Raw genomic sequence first — 16,488 nt, 5'->3', positions numbered from 1 at the left:
GTCCTCAATAAGGTGGTCTCTGAGAGCTTGGGATATTTAATTCAGGTCCTGGAATCCTGTACAGTAGGAGGTATATGACAGGTACTCAATACTAATGAGAACACAATAATTACAATTATCATTTGTGAAGTGTTCTCTCTTCATTATTGTATTTAATCCTTCAACGGTCTCCCTAGGAGAAAGAAACTCCGGACACACTCACCTAAGGCAAGAGGAAAGAGGGTCAGAGACACAACTCATTTGCTGCACAGCTGATGGGTAGAAGAGCCAGGATTCAAACCAGCCTGCCTGATTTTCATGCCAGGCCCTTAACTAACCACTCCTTGGCCTCTGGAAGTTCAGAGTAGTCCCCTCAATGCACCAGGTGGGCCTCTGGCCTCACATGGGTCAGAGAGACCCCTTCCAGCCACCAGGTATAGCTGCAGAGTGCAGGCTCCTGGGACTGCACGTTCAGCGTTACAAGGGTGGGGGTGGGAAAGCAATAGGAAGGATAAAAGAGAGTTGAGTCAGGTGCCTTTTGTGGAATTTATGGACTTTTTTTAATTTTGGGAAGAGGAAAAAAATGGCCATATGTATTCCAAGTATGTCAAGAAAATAAGGGGCTCTTTACTGTTTACATGCAAAAATCTCTGGCAGCTGGCACCTGCAAGCAAGAGGCCAGGAATCTGTGAGACCCAGACGCCCTGAGCCCGGGCCCCAACTTTGGAGGGGGGCAGCTGCTGAGATGGGGGAAGCGAGAAGGGAAGGGGTGGAGAGAGCTGGCCTCACAGCCCCAGAATTTCCTGCAGGAAGAATTTGGTCCCGGTCCCTGGAATGTGGGCGGACCCCTCCTTCATGGAAAGGGAAGTGAAATGCTGTCCCCACCCCAAGCCTCTGCTAACCCCACTCCTCTGCTCCCCGGGCTGGGCACCCTTTTTCTCTGGGGGCATTGGGCTGTCTAGTAAAGCCCCATTCCTCGGCAGCCCTGTCATCGGAGGAGAGGCCCCGCTGGCTCACAGCTCTGAAGAAACACACTGGGTTATGAAAGGCAGTCTGCTTTCGGAATCCCTGCATCCCTCCAAAGAAAGGGCCGACTGTGCTCCCGCTTGGTTAGGGCAGAGCAGGTGGATGCCAAGCAGAAGAGATTCAGACGAGGTGGGGGACAGCAGACAGTTAACAGCCCTTGGCTTTGCATTTTCTGGAGAGCTGTTTATTTATACAATTCCGAACACTTGAATTGAAAATGGAAAAGGGCAATTAATTAGCTATCTTCATGCATTTATACATCCATGAATTCAGTCAACAAACGTAGCTTCAGCTTCATTTATTTAATGTGTGCCCTGGGGCTGGATATGATGCCACATGCTGAGAATTTGGAGGGAGCTGGAAATGTCTAGGTTGATGCTTCTCACTTGGGGCAGGGCTGTGTGAGACCATATACTCATTCTGGGCCCCACCCAACCTAGGAATCTGCCCTTTGGGTCTACATATGAAGACTTGGAAAAACTCCCCAAGGATATGGACATGTATCTCTGATCCATATACAATGGCCAGATTGCAAACATTTGTCCAGCAGTGTCCATAGTCTCATCTCCCTGGAAAGGTGTGGACGTAATCTCCCATTTGGACTCATTCATTCATTCATCCACTGGTATTTAGTATTTATCGGGCTCTCATCAGGCGCCATGCCCTGCACTGAGCTTGGGGCTGCAGTCTGAGCCCGCCCCCCTGGGGCTGTCGTCATCCCTTCCCCTCTTCTGCTGTGCTTCCCACTTCATTCCCATAAAAGCCTAAGTCCTTTAGCAAACCAGTGAGCAGGCCCTAGATGACCTCTTCCCCAGACCCTCCTCGCCCTCGTCTCCCACGGCCCCCTCCCCTCCAGAGCCTGGCCTCCTGCCCCTTTCTTCCACAGGCCTCCACTCCAGTGCCCCTTCTGCAACGAGCTGCTCCCCAGGCTCCTCTGCTAGCTCCATGGGAGGGTGCCCCCACCCAAGCACCGCTCACCAGAAGGCTGGACCTTATTTACTGTCGTGGGTCTGCTCCTCCTCTCATGGAGTGTAAGCGCTCAGAGGGCAGGATCTTTGCTTTGTCACTGATGCAGCCCAAGCATCTAGCATGGTGCCTGGCATCTGGTGGATGCTCAGTAGCATATTTACCGACTGAATTAAATAATAAAGGTAAGTGTAATATGACTAACATGGTAAGTGCTGGCTAGCAAAATTATCTGTGAGCTCCTCCCAGCTCATCAACCATATAATTTTACTTTTTGTTTTTCTTTGCAATGTCACTTGATGTTTACAATTATCCTAAGTGGCCAAAACCGTTTTTTTCTATTTCTGTCCTCACTGTGTCTTTCCCATGGCCTGGGCTTCAGGAGGCAAGAGTCTGTTGAAGACCCAGCAGTTTCTCCGTCATATCCCTGTGAGTGAGGGCATCCGGGGACCTGCTGGTAGCCAGTCATGTGTTCTGCCAGGACCAGTCACTGAGCCTGTCAGAAGGCTGAGATGGTGGCATTTTAGAACAATTGTAAAAATACCAAGCATACAAAGAGAGAGTCAATGAGCATATTCTGGAGGTTCTAAGGCATCTGACTCTTCCTGGAAGCCACAGGAGAGAGAATTCTAAGGAGAAAGTGCCATAGCTGGTGTGTATGTGTGTGTGTGTGTGTGCGTGTGCGCACTTGCATAAAAGGAGCTGATGCCAGTGACCCCATCAGAGATCAGAAAAGCGACCTCTCTGAAGCAGAAGGACAACTAACATTAAAGTCAGAGAGCCCTGAGGCAACCAGACCTGTCCCAGCTCTGCCCAGAGGGGACAGCAGCCATAGCCCAGTGATGTGGATCCTTCACTGTCCCAAGGATAGGGTGGTGGCAGCAGGTCACTGGAGTCTGATGCTCTCAGTCACGCCCTTTCTTCTATGTCCACTCTTTCTTCACATGTGGCCTTTGGCACCTTCTTCTGGTAAGTGAAATAAGTGTCCAGAATCCTGATCAGGGTGACCATGAGGGTCAGTCTTTGGCTTTGTTGATGTGCCCCTTTCCCAGAAAGCCAGAGATGGAGTCCAAGGAAGCTGGGGTAGAGAGTAGCCAATGCCCAGGAGAGGGTACCTCTGGAATAGGGGGGCCACCCACTGGCAATTTCCTGATGCCCAGACATTTCTTGGTGCCCTACAGCCACTGCCCCTCTTTGAATGTGCTGAGGCAGTGCCTGTTAAGCGGAGAGGTAGTGGGTACAGATGGCTCTGCTGAGGAGTCTGCCCTGAGAGGAGGAACCCCAGAAAGAGCCGGGTGCAAGGTTTCCTGTCAGGGCAGTGTGCGGCCGTCTACCTGCCCCAGGTAGCGTTAGAGTTAGTGTGAGACCGTGTGCAGAGCAATGGCGATGGGGGCACTAGGCCAGGAGGCTGCGGGGAGAGCGCCAAGGTAGGAGGTGGCATGGGCTGGGTCAGAGGGGTGACACAGCAGGTCACAGGCACTGACTGAGGTCACGTGGGTGGAGGTGGGGGGCAGTTGCTGGGAGCTCACAGGGAGGAAAGAATGCTGGGAAGCCCTTCTGCTGGGAATGATTTCAAGCAGAAATTGTGGATTGATCAAGACCCTTGTCTCAGGCGCCTTCTGTGGTCCTAATACCCCAATCCAAGTCCAAACCCCTTTTGGACAGCCTTCAGAGCCTCTACCACAGGCACCAGCTCCCTTTCCTGGCCTCTCCCAGCCTCGGCCGCTATGGCCTTGGTGGCCCTGTGGCTTCCCCTTTGTGTCTTTGCTTTTCCCCATTCATCCCTCACCATAAAATGGCACCACGTCCTAGGAGCCTTTCCCAAACATGCTGCTGCCTGTGGCCACGGAGAATGGTTCTTTTGCCTGGAAGTGTCCCTTCTTGGGCCACAGACAAGTAAGCCAAGACCACAGGCATTGCCACAGCGTGGAAAGCACTTTTCTGAAGGCTGGTGTCCGGGGAACCTGGCTACCCCATTCTCCTCCACTCAAGCCCGTGTAGAGACCCCACAGAACAAACCTTCCCAAAAGCAAGCACAGCACTGAAGTGAGCCTACACAGAGCGTCAGGCAGGGCGGCTTGACCTGCCGGCCCAGCAGGCTCCCCAGCGGGCTCTTTGGGGACAGCAGCTCCATAAGGAGCAAGAGGGTTCCGCGGCCAAATGTATTCAGGAATGTCTCCATCTCATACAGTCCCCAGTACTCATGAGCACAGTAAGGGCCCTGAAAAGTCCTGCAGGAAAGTGCCTGTTTGAGTCCATTTCACCAGCACCCCTCAAGCTGACATGACCAGGGAGTCTGCTGTGTACTGTGCAACATGAGCGTGACACCATTAGCATTGCCTAGAGCTCTGGCATCGAACAAGCCTGGACCACCTTGATGTGCTACATGGCATCCGGCAAGTTCCTTGGACTTTCTGAACCTCTGATGCTTGTTTGCAAAATAAGTTCCTTATGTGATGGGTGAAAGTGAATGCATGTGTGCCTGGGGCCCCAGGTGGACTTCTCATAGAAGGCTCCTGTGGGTCTGGCTAAGGTCTAGGGCCCATGGGACAGAAGCAGGAGCGAGTACTCTGGAGGACACGATCCTGGAGACCCCAGCAGAAACCATATCCCCCCAGCCTACCCAGAGGCCCTGAGCAAAGAGTCCCCTTCTGGGCAGCAGGCATTTCCTGGGAGCCATGCTGTCCGGGCCATTCTCTCTGCAGCCCTGTCTGGTCCCCCGTGGCCCTCCACTCTCCACAATGTCTGCCTGTCTTTGCCCTCACCCTGTCCCTTCCACTCTTACTCCCCTTTGTAACTGGCCAGTTCAACCTGCAGGCCTCAACTGAGAGCGCTTCCCCTGTGAGTCTTTCCGGCTCTGCCCACACCCGGGGGTCCACTCTGGGCTCCTGTCTACAGTCTACTTCCTGCTGCAGGAAGACCCACTCCATGTATTGTGAGTTCTCCTCACCTGCCCCTGCCAGATGAGCTGTGATGCTCAGATGTGTGATTCCCTGCCCCTCACCCCCTCTGGCACCTCCCTCCCTCCCTCCTCCTGGGTTGCTGTAGACTGACTGTGTCATCCTTCTGCTGCTGAAAGTGATGAATCACCTGTTCCCATGTCAGCCCCACAGGCTGAAAATCCCCTCCCAGGGGCATAAAGGAAGTGCTGCAGACTACAGCTCCGGCTTGTTGGGCACAAGTGAAGGGGGGCAGGTGCCTGCACAAGGGGGAGGGGCTGAACACCTCTCCCCACCCCCAGGCATGGTTTCTTCCTGGTTTCTGCCAGCTGGGTCTGTGCAGAGGGGCGATGGTGTGACCCTCCGCTGGGTGGGTCCTGGGGACCTGGACATCCCTGCAGATGCTGAGCGAGGCAGTGACAAGGATGGGGGAGAATAGCACTCAGAGCCCAGCCCAGCCCGGAGCACTTGGTTGGGAACTCAGGGTAGTTGGTGGGGAGCCAAGGCCGTGGTGGGCCCTCCTCAGGCCTGAAGTAGGAGGCAGACAACAGCACTGACGCAGGTGCAGGTGAGGGCAGGGTCTGAAATGGGGCCCTGGAGCCTTCTAGCTCAGGCAGACCAGCAGTGGGAAGCCAGAGCTGGGAGGGCCAGACGGGTTGGCGTAGGGTTGTGGGCCAGGCCCAGAGCCTCAAGAAGCCCATGGGCTGCTAAAGGGGACTCAATTCTGGGTGGGGCCCAAGGCCTGATGGTCAGGCTTCCTGCCATGCCAGGAATTCTGGGTCTGGGCAAGCCTGGGCCTGATTGCCCCCATGGCCACTGCCCAGCAGGGAATCTGCTGGGGTGGGTACCTCCAGGGGTGGGGCTGCCCACTGGCAGCCTGCCTGCTCTGGCCCCTGGTGCCTCTCCAGCCCTCCTGTAGTTTACTACTGGGGGAGGCCACAGCTGCCAAAAAAATACCAGGGCACATAACAGGCCTGGGGCGGGGGCAGCGGTCTGCCTCCAGCACCTCCTGAAGTGCAAAGCCGGCCTTGCTGTTCCCTGCTTCCAGGCCTTCCCTGTGCCCTCCAGGCAACTGTGACAGCATTGAACTCTGGCCTCAGCCTGTGAGGCCCTCTGACATGTGGTCTTGACTCCCTTCTCCAGCTTCACCTCCCATTCCTCTACTTGTGAATCCTTTTCCATCTCCCTCTGCCTGAGTGCTTGGTACTCAAAGGCCACTCCAGCACCCAGCTGAATCCTGCTTGCTGGTCCAGGAGGAGAGTGGCTCTGACCACCACCTAGTTTCTGGCTCCTGCCTCCTCCCTGCAAGCTCAGGGCACTGGTGGGTAGACCCAGATGTCACATTCTTTTTTTTGGTTTCATTAATGTACAGTTACATGAGCAACTTTGTTGCTACTAGATTCCCCCCTATTATCAAGTCCCCCAGATGTCACATTCTTGACCAAGGATCCTCACTAAGGGTCCACAGTATGGCCTTTCCCCAGCAATTCCCTCCTCAGGCTGCAGGCTCCTGCAGTGTGCTTACCTGTCCAAATGCAGGGTCCACCCGGCTCTACTAGGAGCCAGCTTACCCAGAAGGATGGATTTGGCCACTCCAGCTCCTAGGGGTTCCCTGAGCCTAGATGTGCAGCCTTGTACATCCTGAGTGTTATGGAAACATCCAGGCCGGGACCGACATCTTTCATGTTGCTCCTGTTAGGGCTCTACTGTAAAGGACCAGGACTGAGCCCCCTCACCTGTGACTTCCTCCCCAGCCTGGGCCATCATCTCCCTGTACCTCTGTCCTTGCTGGCCTCAGTCTCCTCTGACGGGGCACTGCTGGTGGGGCAGCCCGGTCAGGCTTGTTCCTCCTCGTTCTCACAGCTTGTCTCCCAGCAAGCTCTGCTGGTCTGAGCTTGCCACGCATCTTTGCACACTTGTCTGAGACCCTGCCTTCCAGTCTCTGGAGCTGTCCTGGCCCCAAATCCTGCGGCTAGGTCTACCTAAGGTCCTCATGACAGCTTTGCAAATGGTCACTTATTTTCTGAGAGCTTCCATTCCTGGCCTCACGCCTAGGCTAGAGCCAGGGCTGCATGTGAACAGCAGGCCCTGTCCTCAGGGTTGATGCGCAAACAATGTATGGGATCAGATATACCCATTATTGCAGGAGGCTGAACAGGGTGCTGCTGGAGCCAGGTGGGCAAACAGCGTTCCGTTTGGCAGAAGCTCCAGGAAGATGTTTTGAGCCTTTGCAGACCCTGGGCATTTCACCTGCTCATACCGCCTCCCCCCAGGGGCCCTGGTGATGGTCACTGGTCTCATCCTTGCTTTGGCTGCACATGTCAGGATGGCCCTGTTGCCTTGAGCTGCCCACCTGCTTTGGTGACCCTGACATGGGCTCCACGTGGGCTGGCTCTTGGCTGCTCCTGGAGTGAGGGTCCTTCTGCCTGGTGTCCCGAGTACACTCAGGGGCTGCTTGGGCAAGGAGAGCCACAGATCCCTAGGAGGAGGCTGCACCTCTGGTATTACACAGCTGTAGGGTCTCCGGGGAGGTCCTCCCGCTCTGAGTTCTCTGCCTCTCTCCCAGCTGAACCAAAGAGCTTACTTGTCATGGTTGCTGAAGTTACAGGCAGATTTGTTTGTTTCCAGGTAACCCACTCCAGGCTTTTGTGGGAGCAGAGGGCATGGTACCTACAGCACAGCCAGCCTGCCAATGATGTGGCCACTGGCCGGTGCCTGCTGCTGAGTGGGGCAGCAAGGATGTCCAGAGATGCTGGCCCCCTGGGAACAGAGCCCAGTCATGGGGGGTGCTAGAGGGGGCTGGGCTTGTCTGCACTGCTGAGCTCCTGCTTCACCACCAGATGTGTGCCCTAAGGTGCACAGTGAAGGCTCTCAGTAGAAACTGGATACCCACCCCAACACTCTGTGAGTGATCCTACCAACCCCTGGGCCTCACCTGGCACGTCTCCCATCAGCCAAGGATGCCCCTGGATATGCCCAGCAACTCTGCAACATCCCGCTTCCATGCCATTCTCAAGGTGGGTCCACAGGCCCTTCTATCTGACCTGACCTTGCCTCTTCCTCCTCCTGAGTCTCAAAGCCTGGACATACTTCTGCTCTCCAGTAGGCCTTAGGCCTGTGTCTTTAGACAAGCTGTTAAGGCTTTGTCTAAAATGTCTCCTGTCTTCTCCCGACCCCTCTCCATCACCAGGGAGACTCACACACAGGCCTAAGGCCTAGGCTAGGTGCCTCCCCTAAGCAGAGGTGAGGATGCCTGCTCTGTGCTCTGACTGAGGCAGGCCCCACCCGACGGCCTCGTGTCTCCTCTATCGCCCCCATCAGACCTCCCAGAGGACAGGGGCCAGGTCTCTGCTGTATCTCTAGGGCTTGGCAGATGGAATTGCTTAATAAACACTGAGTAAATTAACTGTCTTAGTCAAGATCCCTTTGAGTACAAGTTTAGGCAAAAGGAAGTTTCTTTGGAAAAAGCCTCATAACTGTGAGATGAGGAAGCTGAGGGCTTCAGAGGGAACTAGAAGCAGTGACAGACAGAGCTCCAGGGTTCACTTACACCTCCTGCCCCTCCTCTGTTCCCTCCCTGTGTTGAGGGACAGGACCACCAATTGCTCCAGAGCTCTCTGGCTCCAAAACTATGGGGGAACTAGGCTGCCTTTACCTTCTTCTGCAGTGAAGAATGCTGATTGGGCCAACCTGAGCCAGTCACCCATCCTTGGACTGAGCACTATGAGGAGGCTGTCTAAGAAGGTAGCAGCTGCCATTCAAAGCACATGGTTGGAGAAGGGTGTAGCGCAGACCCAGAAGGAGAGTGCTGCTCTGGAAAGATAAAACAAAGTTAAACATTGCATGAGTGAATGAATGGTTACGTGAGTGAATCAAGGGCATCACATGTCCTTACAGATGACGGTACAGCTCCTGGGTGTTTGCAAATCCTTCTCACTGGCTCTTACAGAAGCCCTGTGGTCTCACACTTCACAGATGAAGAAAGACTCTCAAAGTCACACAGTAAATAAATGCAGCCACGATCCACCTCCAAATGGAAGATGAGATGTATGCCCTTGGAGGCTTTCCTCCCACATGAATGTGGGTAGCTAGCCTCTCCGGGGCAGTCACTGGAGAAAAGGGCAAGTGTTTGCCTGGGAGGGAGGGAGACAGGCCGGTAAACTCCAAGCCTGCTTCTGCACCAACTCTCTTGTTTGAAAGTCTTCTCTTGCCTCAGTCAACTTTGTGCATGAGGACACAGCTGCTTCTTTGGGAATCTGAGATCAGTCCATCCTTGCTTTAGGGTTAGACTGTGATTCCCAGCAATAATTTTCTGAGCTTGTGACTAGAACCATAAAGGACCAGGATATGGGGGTTATTACCAGAACCAGACCAAGATGAGAAGGACCTTGATCTGGGATTCAGTGGGCAAGTGGGCTGCTCAGTTTTCACCCCCTGCTGCCTCCCCCCAACACATCACAGAATGACTGCTTCCCTGTGCCTCTCAGTGTGTCATGATCAGCTGTGACACTCACTTCTTAAGGGTTGCATCTGTTCCTCTTATTCTCTTAGAACTTGGGACCTATAGTAGATTGTGTGCAAATATGACTTCAGTGACATCCCTATGTGTGTGGCCCTTTGCAATGTGACTCTGCGGCTTCATCATGAAGAAGGGGAGTCTATTTACCTACCCTTTGAATTTGGGCTTGCCTGTGACTTGTTTTGACCCTAGAATGAAGCAGCCTAGTCCTCAAGCAGCCCTGTAGCTTCTGCTCTTGTCCTCTTAGAATTGTCCATGAGGCATATGAACAGTCCTGGGCTAGCCTGCTGGAGCATGAGAGACCATGTGGAGTAGAAAATCACCAGCTAAGGCTCACAAGATGACTGCCATCAGTACCAAGAGTGAGACATATGAATAAGGGCATTTTGGACCTTCCAACCAGTAGAGCCACTAGAAGACAAGAGCCACACAAATGACCCAGATGGGACTAGGAGGAGAATCTCACAGGTGAACCCAGTCCAAATTGCTGACTCACAGAACTGTGAGCAAATGAAATGGCTGTTGTTTTAAGCAGCTAGGTCTTGAAGTAGTGTGTTACACAGTAATAGATAATGGGTCCAGAGTAGTTTCTAGTTATCATGGGTTGAATTGTGTTCCCCCAAAAGATATGTTCAATTCCTAACACCCGGTACCTGTGAATGTGACTCTATTTGGAAATAGGGCCTATGCTAACATAATCAAGTTAAATTGAAGTTATGCTGGATGAGGGTGGATCCTAATCCAATGGCTGTGTCTTTATGAGAAAGGAGACGGAGATTTGGTTACAGAGACAAAGTCACAGGGAAGAAGCCATATGATGACAGAGGCATAGATTGGGGAGCGGGTTGGGGGATCCAATCATAAACCAAGGAATGCCAAGGATTGCCAGGAGACACTGGAAGTAGGAAAAGGCAAAGAGGGGTTCTCCCCTCTTGCCTTTGGAGGGAGCATAACCATGCTGACCCCTGGACTTCAGAATTCTAGCTTCAGAACAGTGAGAGAATACATTTCTGTCTTTAAACCACCCAGTTTGTTGTAATTTGTTACCCTAGGAAATTAAAAGTTTTGCTCAGAGCGTGCTGGCTGAATGGAGACTCAGAGAGACAGGGGAAGTAACCCACCCTTTTGGCAGCCCCCCTGCACTAGCCGCAGTCCCTGTGGCACTGGCTCAGCATCACCCGGGTTCAGACCCACGCACCTTCTGCCCGGCCTTCGAGATCTGGCTCCAGGTCTGCCGGTGTGGTGCTCATGGCTTTCTTTGAAATGAAGATGTGTGTGTGTGTGTGTGCACCCTTTTTTTTCTGCACAAAGAACTAGTTTGTGAGTGTTTAAGTATGCCTGGAAAACATAACAGAGTAAAAAGAGGAAAAGAAAAATTGCCCATGACTATCTTCCAGAAACAACCAGTCAACATTGGCTTGTAAATCCTTAGTCTCTTCATTTAGACAAATATTGATATACTGTATGTGCTGTTTTGTGTCCTATGTTTTTCACTCAGTAATATGCCATGGACTTTTCCTGTGTAAATAACTATGAGTCTATTTACTCAGCATGTATTTAGTAAATACTACGTGTCAGACATTTCATAGAACTTCAGAATGCTGTGAAGACAAGAGTATATTCACAGTCCCTGTCCTTGTGAGGTTTATAGCCTCACAGTAAACCACAATATAGGCATCAAGCAAATATTGCCCAAATACTTTTTTGATTTTTCTATTTTGTAACCATTTTAGACTTACAGAAGAGTTGCAAAAATGATGCAGAGTTCTCATATGCCCTTCACCCAGCTTCCCAGATATTAACATATCCCAGGACGATATTAAAATTCTGAAAAGTAAGAAATTAACATTGGCGCAATGCTATTCAGTACAGACTTTCTTTTCCACTTCTCTATATATGTTCTGTTCCAGGATCTAATCCAGTATCTCATGTTACATTCAGTTGTCATGTTTTAATCTCCTCCAATCTGTGGCAGTCCTTCAGTCTTTTCATGAGTACTGCTCAGTTACTTTACAGAATGGCCCTTAATTTGTGTTTGTCTGATGTTTTCTCACTATTAGATCAGGGCTATGTATTACTGGATGTCATAGAGGTGGCATGCCCTTCTCAGTGTAGGTTATCAGGAGGTACATGATGCCAAAATGTCTTTGTAGCAGGGATGGTAACCTTTCATTTAGTTGAATATTTGGGGAGAATATTTTGAGACTATGCAAATATCATGTTTCTTCTTAAACTTTTGCCCACTAAGTTTAAAATCCACGGGTGGATCTTGCCTGAAGAGATTTGATGTTCTAACGGTGATTTTGTATTTCCTCATTCCTTCTCTGTTGATTAGGTGGAATTCTTCTGTAAGGGAGAGTTGCCACAAATAATTCTGTGACAGCAATGAAGAGTTTTACAAGGATGCAATGAGAACATAAAACAGAGTGGCCTAACTCAGTCTGGGCTGGTCAGGGAAGTCTTCCTTGAAGAAATGACACTTAAGATAATTCCTGCAGGAGGTAAAGGAACTAGCAGGCCAAAGGGTTGGGGGTAGAGGGGAGAATTTCCAGGCGTGGACAACAGCTTGAATAAGAGCTCTACATCCAAAGCTGACAGAGGCTGTGTGAAACTGTGTGATCAACTTTGGCCAGGCAAACCTTGGCCACCTGGAAGGGCTTCCTCATTTCTGTGGAACAGCTCCTTCTTACTCCAGCCAAAGTCTTGCTAAGGGGAAATGAGGCCTAGAATTGCCAGGGTTTCTGCTGTTCAAAAGAAGCTGGACATCTGGATTTTTTTCCATGTAATTTCTCAATCTTGCTAATGTTGGCAAATAATCCCATTCTCCTTAAAAGCCAAACAAAATCTGTGATCTGTTAGGGTTTTCTTTTTTTTCCCAGACTTAATTTTTCTAGAGCACTTTTAGGTTGATAGCAAGGTTGAGAGGAAGGCACAGAGATTTCCAATATTTCCACCGTCCTCACCCCGTGCATAGCCTCCTCATCATACACAGCCCCCATCACAGCGATACCTTTGCTATAAATTGATGAACCTGTACCGACACATCATAATCACCCTAAGTCCATGGTTTATGTCAGGATTCACTCTTGGTGTTGTCCATTCTATGGATTTTGACAGATATATAATGACATGTATCCACGATTACAGTATCATACAGACTAGTTTCATTGCCCTAAAATCCTCTGTGTTTGACCTATTCATTCCTGCCCCACTTCCCTTCCCTCTCACCTCCAGCTGTCAGGTTTTTATCTGCGCATGGCTGAAGTATAGTTTACTTATCTAGCTCCTGTGGCTGGACCTTGAACTTATTTGCAATTGTTCACTGTTATGAAGGATGTTATATGAAGGTCCTTGTACAGACAACCTTGACATCTGTACTGTGAAAGTGTGCTCTGAGTAGTCACTGTGGCTTCTTCATTGCCAGACTCTGTGGCTATCCAGGTCACACTGTCCTTCACCCCTCCATGCCTCACAGCCCGCAGTGCCTCAGTTCCCAGTCTGCTTTCCCTACTGTTCTTCTACTGTTTCCTTTAAGGTCTCAGTCAACTCTGGCTGAGGCCCCACTGGAATCCATACCATGAGTGGAGTCTGAGTGGTGGCCTGGGATGACCTTCAGAAGGTGCTAAGCTCTCACCTGGGCTGGGGGGCACAGCTGGTCCTGGTCTCAGGGGCATTTCGGGCGAGAGCCCTGGCCTGGCTGCTCTGCTGCTCTGCTTCCTGGAAGGGGCAGGCCCAAGGCTAGCTCTCTAAGCACTCTGGCTGCTGAGAGGGCAGCAAATACATTCTTGGTGGATTCGCTGAATTGCTTTGATAAAGCTGGTATGGAGGAGATAAGGAGCTCAGGCCTGATGCCAGAATCCACAGAGGAATTCCTTGGGATCCACTCCTAGGAAGGGTCCATCGCCCCAGCTCTCTGGCCATGCCCAGCTTTCTTCCAATGGTGCCCTCTTTCCCCAGTGCCTTTGTGTTGTGACCAGACTGTTCTTACTGGGCAGGGAAGGATCGGGGGTGGTGGTGTCAAAAGGCATCCTTACATGAGGTGGGGGGATGGTGGGGGCAAAAGGAAGGGCAGCTTGTCTTGCCCCTAACACTCCTATTCAGGGAGACAAGGAAAACCTTTCCTTCCTGCTCATCCTGAAGAAGTCTTCATCTGGGTCCAGCTAGGCGGTGGGGGCAGGACTCTAATGGCTGCTCTGGGGGCACCTTCTGCTCTCTGGGTCTTGGACTGGACCAGGGGTACCTCCTGGAAGGTTTTTAAAGTTACAAATCCAATGAACCTACGAGAGAGTCTGGCTCTCAGTAGACTTCCTTCTAGAATAATTTTTTTTTAAATAATAAAAAGTACCACAAAGATAATGTCCTCACCACGGCAAGCACCATGCTGAGGGCTCATCATCCATTACCTCATTTAGCCCTCACGCCGGCTCCTGGAGGCTCGGACTACTAGCCCAGGTTTCAGGATGAGCTTAAAAGCCTGTTTAGAAGTTGTGCTAAGGCCAGGCCAGTCAGGGGGGACGGGCTTGGCGGCCACAACTCTCAGGCTCAGCGTCTCTGTCTCCTTCTCCTCTGCTTCTCAGCTGTAGCCTCAGCACGCAGAGCCTGGAACTCTGCCTTTTGCCTCATTTACAAGAGATTCTGGTGGCCTTGGCTGTATCAGTGCTGTAATGAATGTCTGTATTTCAGGTTGTGCAGGTGATGGGAACTTGTGGTACAAAGTCCAAAATGGCCTCTCATTTTGAGTCAAGGAGGTCAGAGACTTTCCAGAGGCCCTGCCTCTTTAGGCCTTGGGCACAGGCTGCATCTTAGAATATAAGTTATTTGCTACCTCCTGCTTCTGGCAAAACAGCATTTTTAAAATTTTAGTTAACTTTCTATTTTAGGACAGTTTTAGATTTGCAGAATTATTATGAAGAGTGTTAACAGTTCTTGTGCACCCTGCACCCACCCAGTTTTCTTAATTAGTATGGCCATTTGCCACAATTAATAAACCAATTTTGATACATTTTCATTAACTGAAGTCCATGCTTTTTCAGATAGTCTCAGTTTTCCCCATTGCCCCTTTTCTGCTCCAGGATCCCACCTAGGATCTCACAGTACATTTAGCTGTCACACCTCCTTAGGCTCCTCTTGCGTGTGACAGTTTAAAATGCAATTTTAGCTTCAACATGGGGCTGTAGGAAGAGTGTGAGCTCTGGAATCAGACAGATCTCGACTCAGTCCTAGTTCTGCCCTAATCAGCTGGGGACCTAGAGGAATTTATTTAAGCCCTCTGAACTTTAGTGTCCTCTTCTGTAAAGCGGTGGCAACAACACCCAACCTTGGGAGCCACCTGCTGAGAGGGAATATGTGAGGAGCGCCAGCAGGCCTAGCACTGGCCGGGCCCAACAGCAGCAATGGCGGGGATGTGGGCACTTGTCTCCCCCAACCTCTCCATGCTGCAGCCCCTCCAAAGCCACTGCCCTCCTGCTCCATCAACACACAGCACCCCAGCTAGGGCACGGCCTCGACAGGCGCTCCTAGTACTGCCTGCACCTAACTGAAGGGCTGGAATGAAAGGCCACACCTAGTTAACACCTCCTGCCCTACCATGGCTGGGTTTTCCCCAGGCCTTTTCCAATCAACCTTAGGTCCCGGTATGCAGGCCAGCACTTCTCGTCATGGTGACCTGCTTGTCGGGAATGCACAAGGCTGCGGCTCCTGGCCTTGAGTCAGCACCCGGGCGCTCTGACATCCTCCTGCCCAGGCCTGGTCACACCCCAGCCTTGCCGTCCCAAAGGTCTGATGGTGAGGGGATGAGGGTGCTGCTTGCTCCTTTGGGAATGTGTTCGCAGGGCCACCTGGATGCATGAGTGAACTTTGTTCCATCCATCTGTCTGCCACTCACTGGGTGTTTGTACCCACTGGAAACTCTTTTGGAAGCAGAGAGTGTCCATATGTAGGGAGCATGTGTGCATTTCTGGGGGTGCGTTCTGTGTGGGTGTGGGCACAGGCTCGTGAGAGTGTCTGTGATTGTGCATGTGCATGTTTGTGTGCATGCCTGTGTTAGTGTGCCTGAAGGTTTAGGATGGATGTTTGTGGGCCAGTAGGCAGGTGGCAAGCCCGTGAGTATCTTTCATCTGGGTGTGTGTTCAGTGTGTAAGCATGTGCAGCTGGGTGAGCATGTGCAGGCGTGAAAGTGTCTCCAACTAGAGAAAGCAATCTCCATGTGCCCACTGTGCTTACAACCCTGGGCTCTGATGCAGAAACAAATCAGAAGGATGGAACCTTCCTGCATCCATGGCCTTGAACCCGTGGACACAGGAGCAATGCTCAAACCACCTCCCAGGCTAGAAGCACCTCTTCTGTTCAAAGCTGGAGGCAGACGCAGCAAGCGGCAGGGTCTGTTTACCAGGAGAACGGCCTGTACTTGGTCCTCTGGGTGAGCCCTCCTCTCGGGCATTGACCCCTGGGTCCTGAAGAAAGAAGCTTCTGAAAGGAGAGAGACCAGGTACAGGGAAACTGCCCCCATCGAGGATCACAGTGGCTCCAGGAGGCCTTGCTGGGCTTGAGATGCTGCATGGAGCTCTGAGGGGATAGAGCTCACCCCAGGCCTACCCTGGGTGCGGGGCACACCTTGGAGAGCTGGAGGCCCTGCAGGACTCAGCGCAGTCATCTTGGGGGCCTCCCCTGCTGAGGGACCCCCGTTAGAGCTCCCCTCACAAGCTCCCTCACTTACTGTCCCCTGCTCCTCCTCCCTCTTCAAGAAGGCTTCAACCAAAGTCCAAGTTTGTAAAACTCTTCTTTTATTAAAGCTTCAGTCTGTATTAGACCTTCTTCAGGCACACGTGTGGCTCTCTTTCTCACCACCTTTAAGTCTTTGCTCTAATGTCACCTCCTCAGTAAAAGTCACCCCTTTAAAATTGCCCTTCTCCCTTTTATCACATTACCTTACCTTAAATCCTCATCTGTCTTTCCCTCTGTTTACCCGCAAAGCTCTGATCACCTCCTTACACTGTGTGGACCAGCACAGTGCGAGGATGTGAGTGCAGAAACTGAGAGTAAGCATTTAGAAACAACTGT

This window comes from Manis javanica, chromosome 3 (assembly GCF_040802235.1).
Source record: "Manis javanica isolate MJ-LG chromosome 3, MJ_LKY, whole genome shotgun sequence".
NCBI lineage: Eukaryota > Metazoa > Chordata > Mammalia > Pholidota > Manidae > Manis > Manis javanica.
This window is presented reverse-complemented; position numbering follows the sequence as displayed.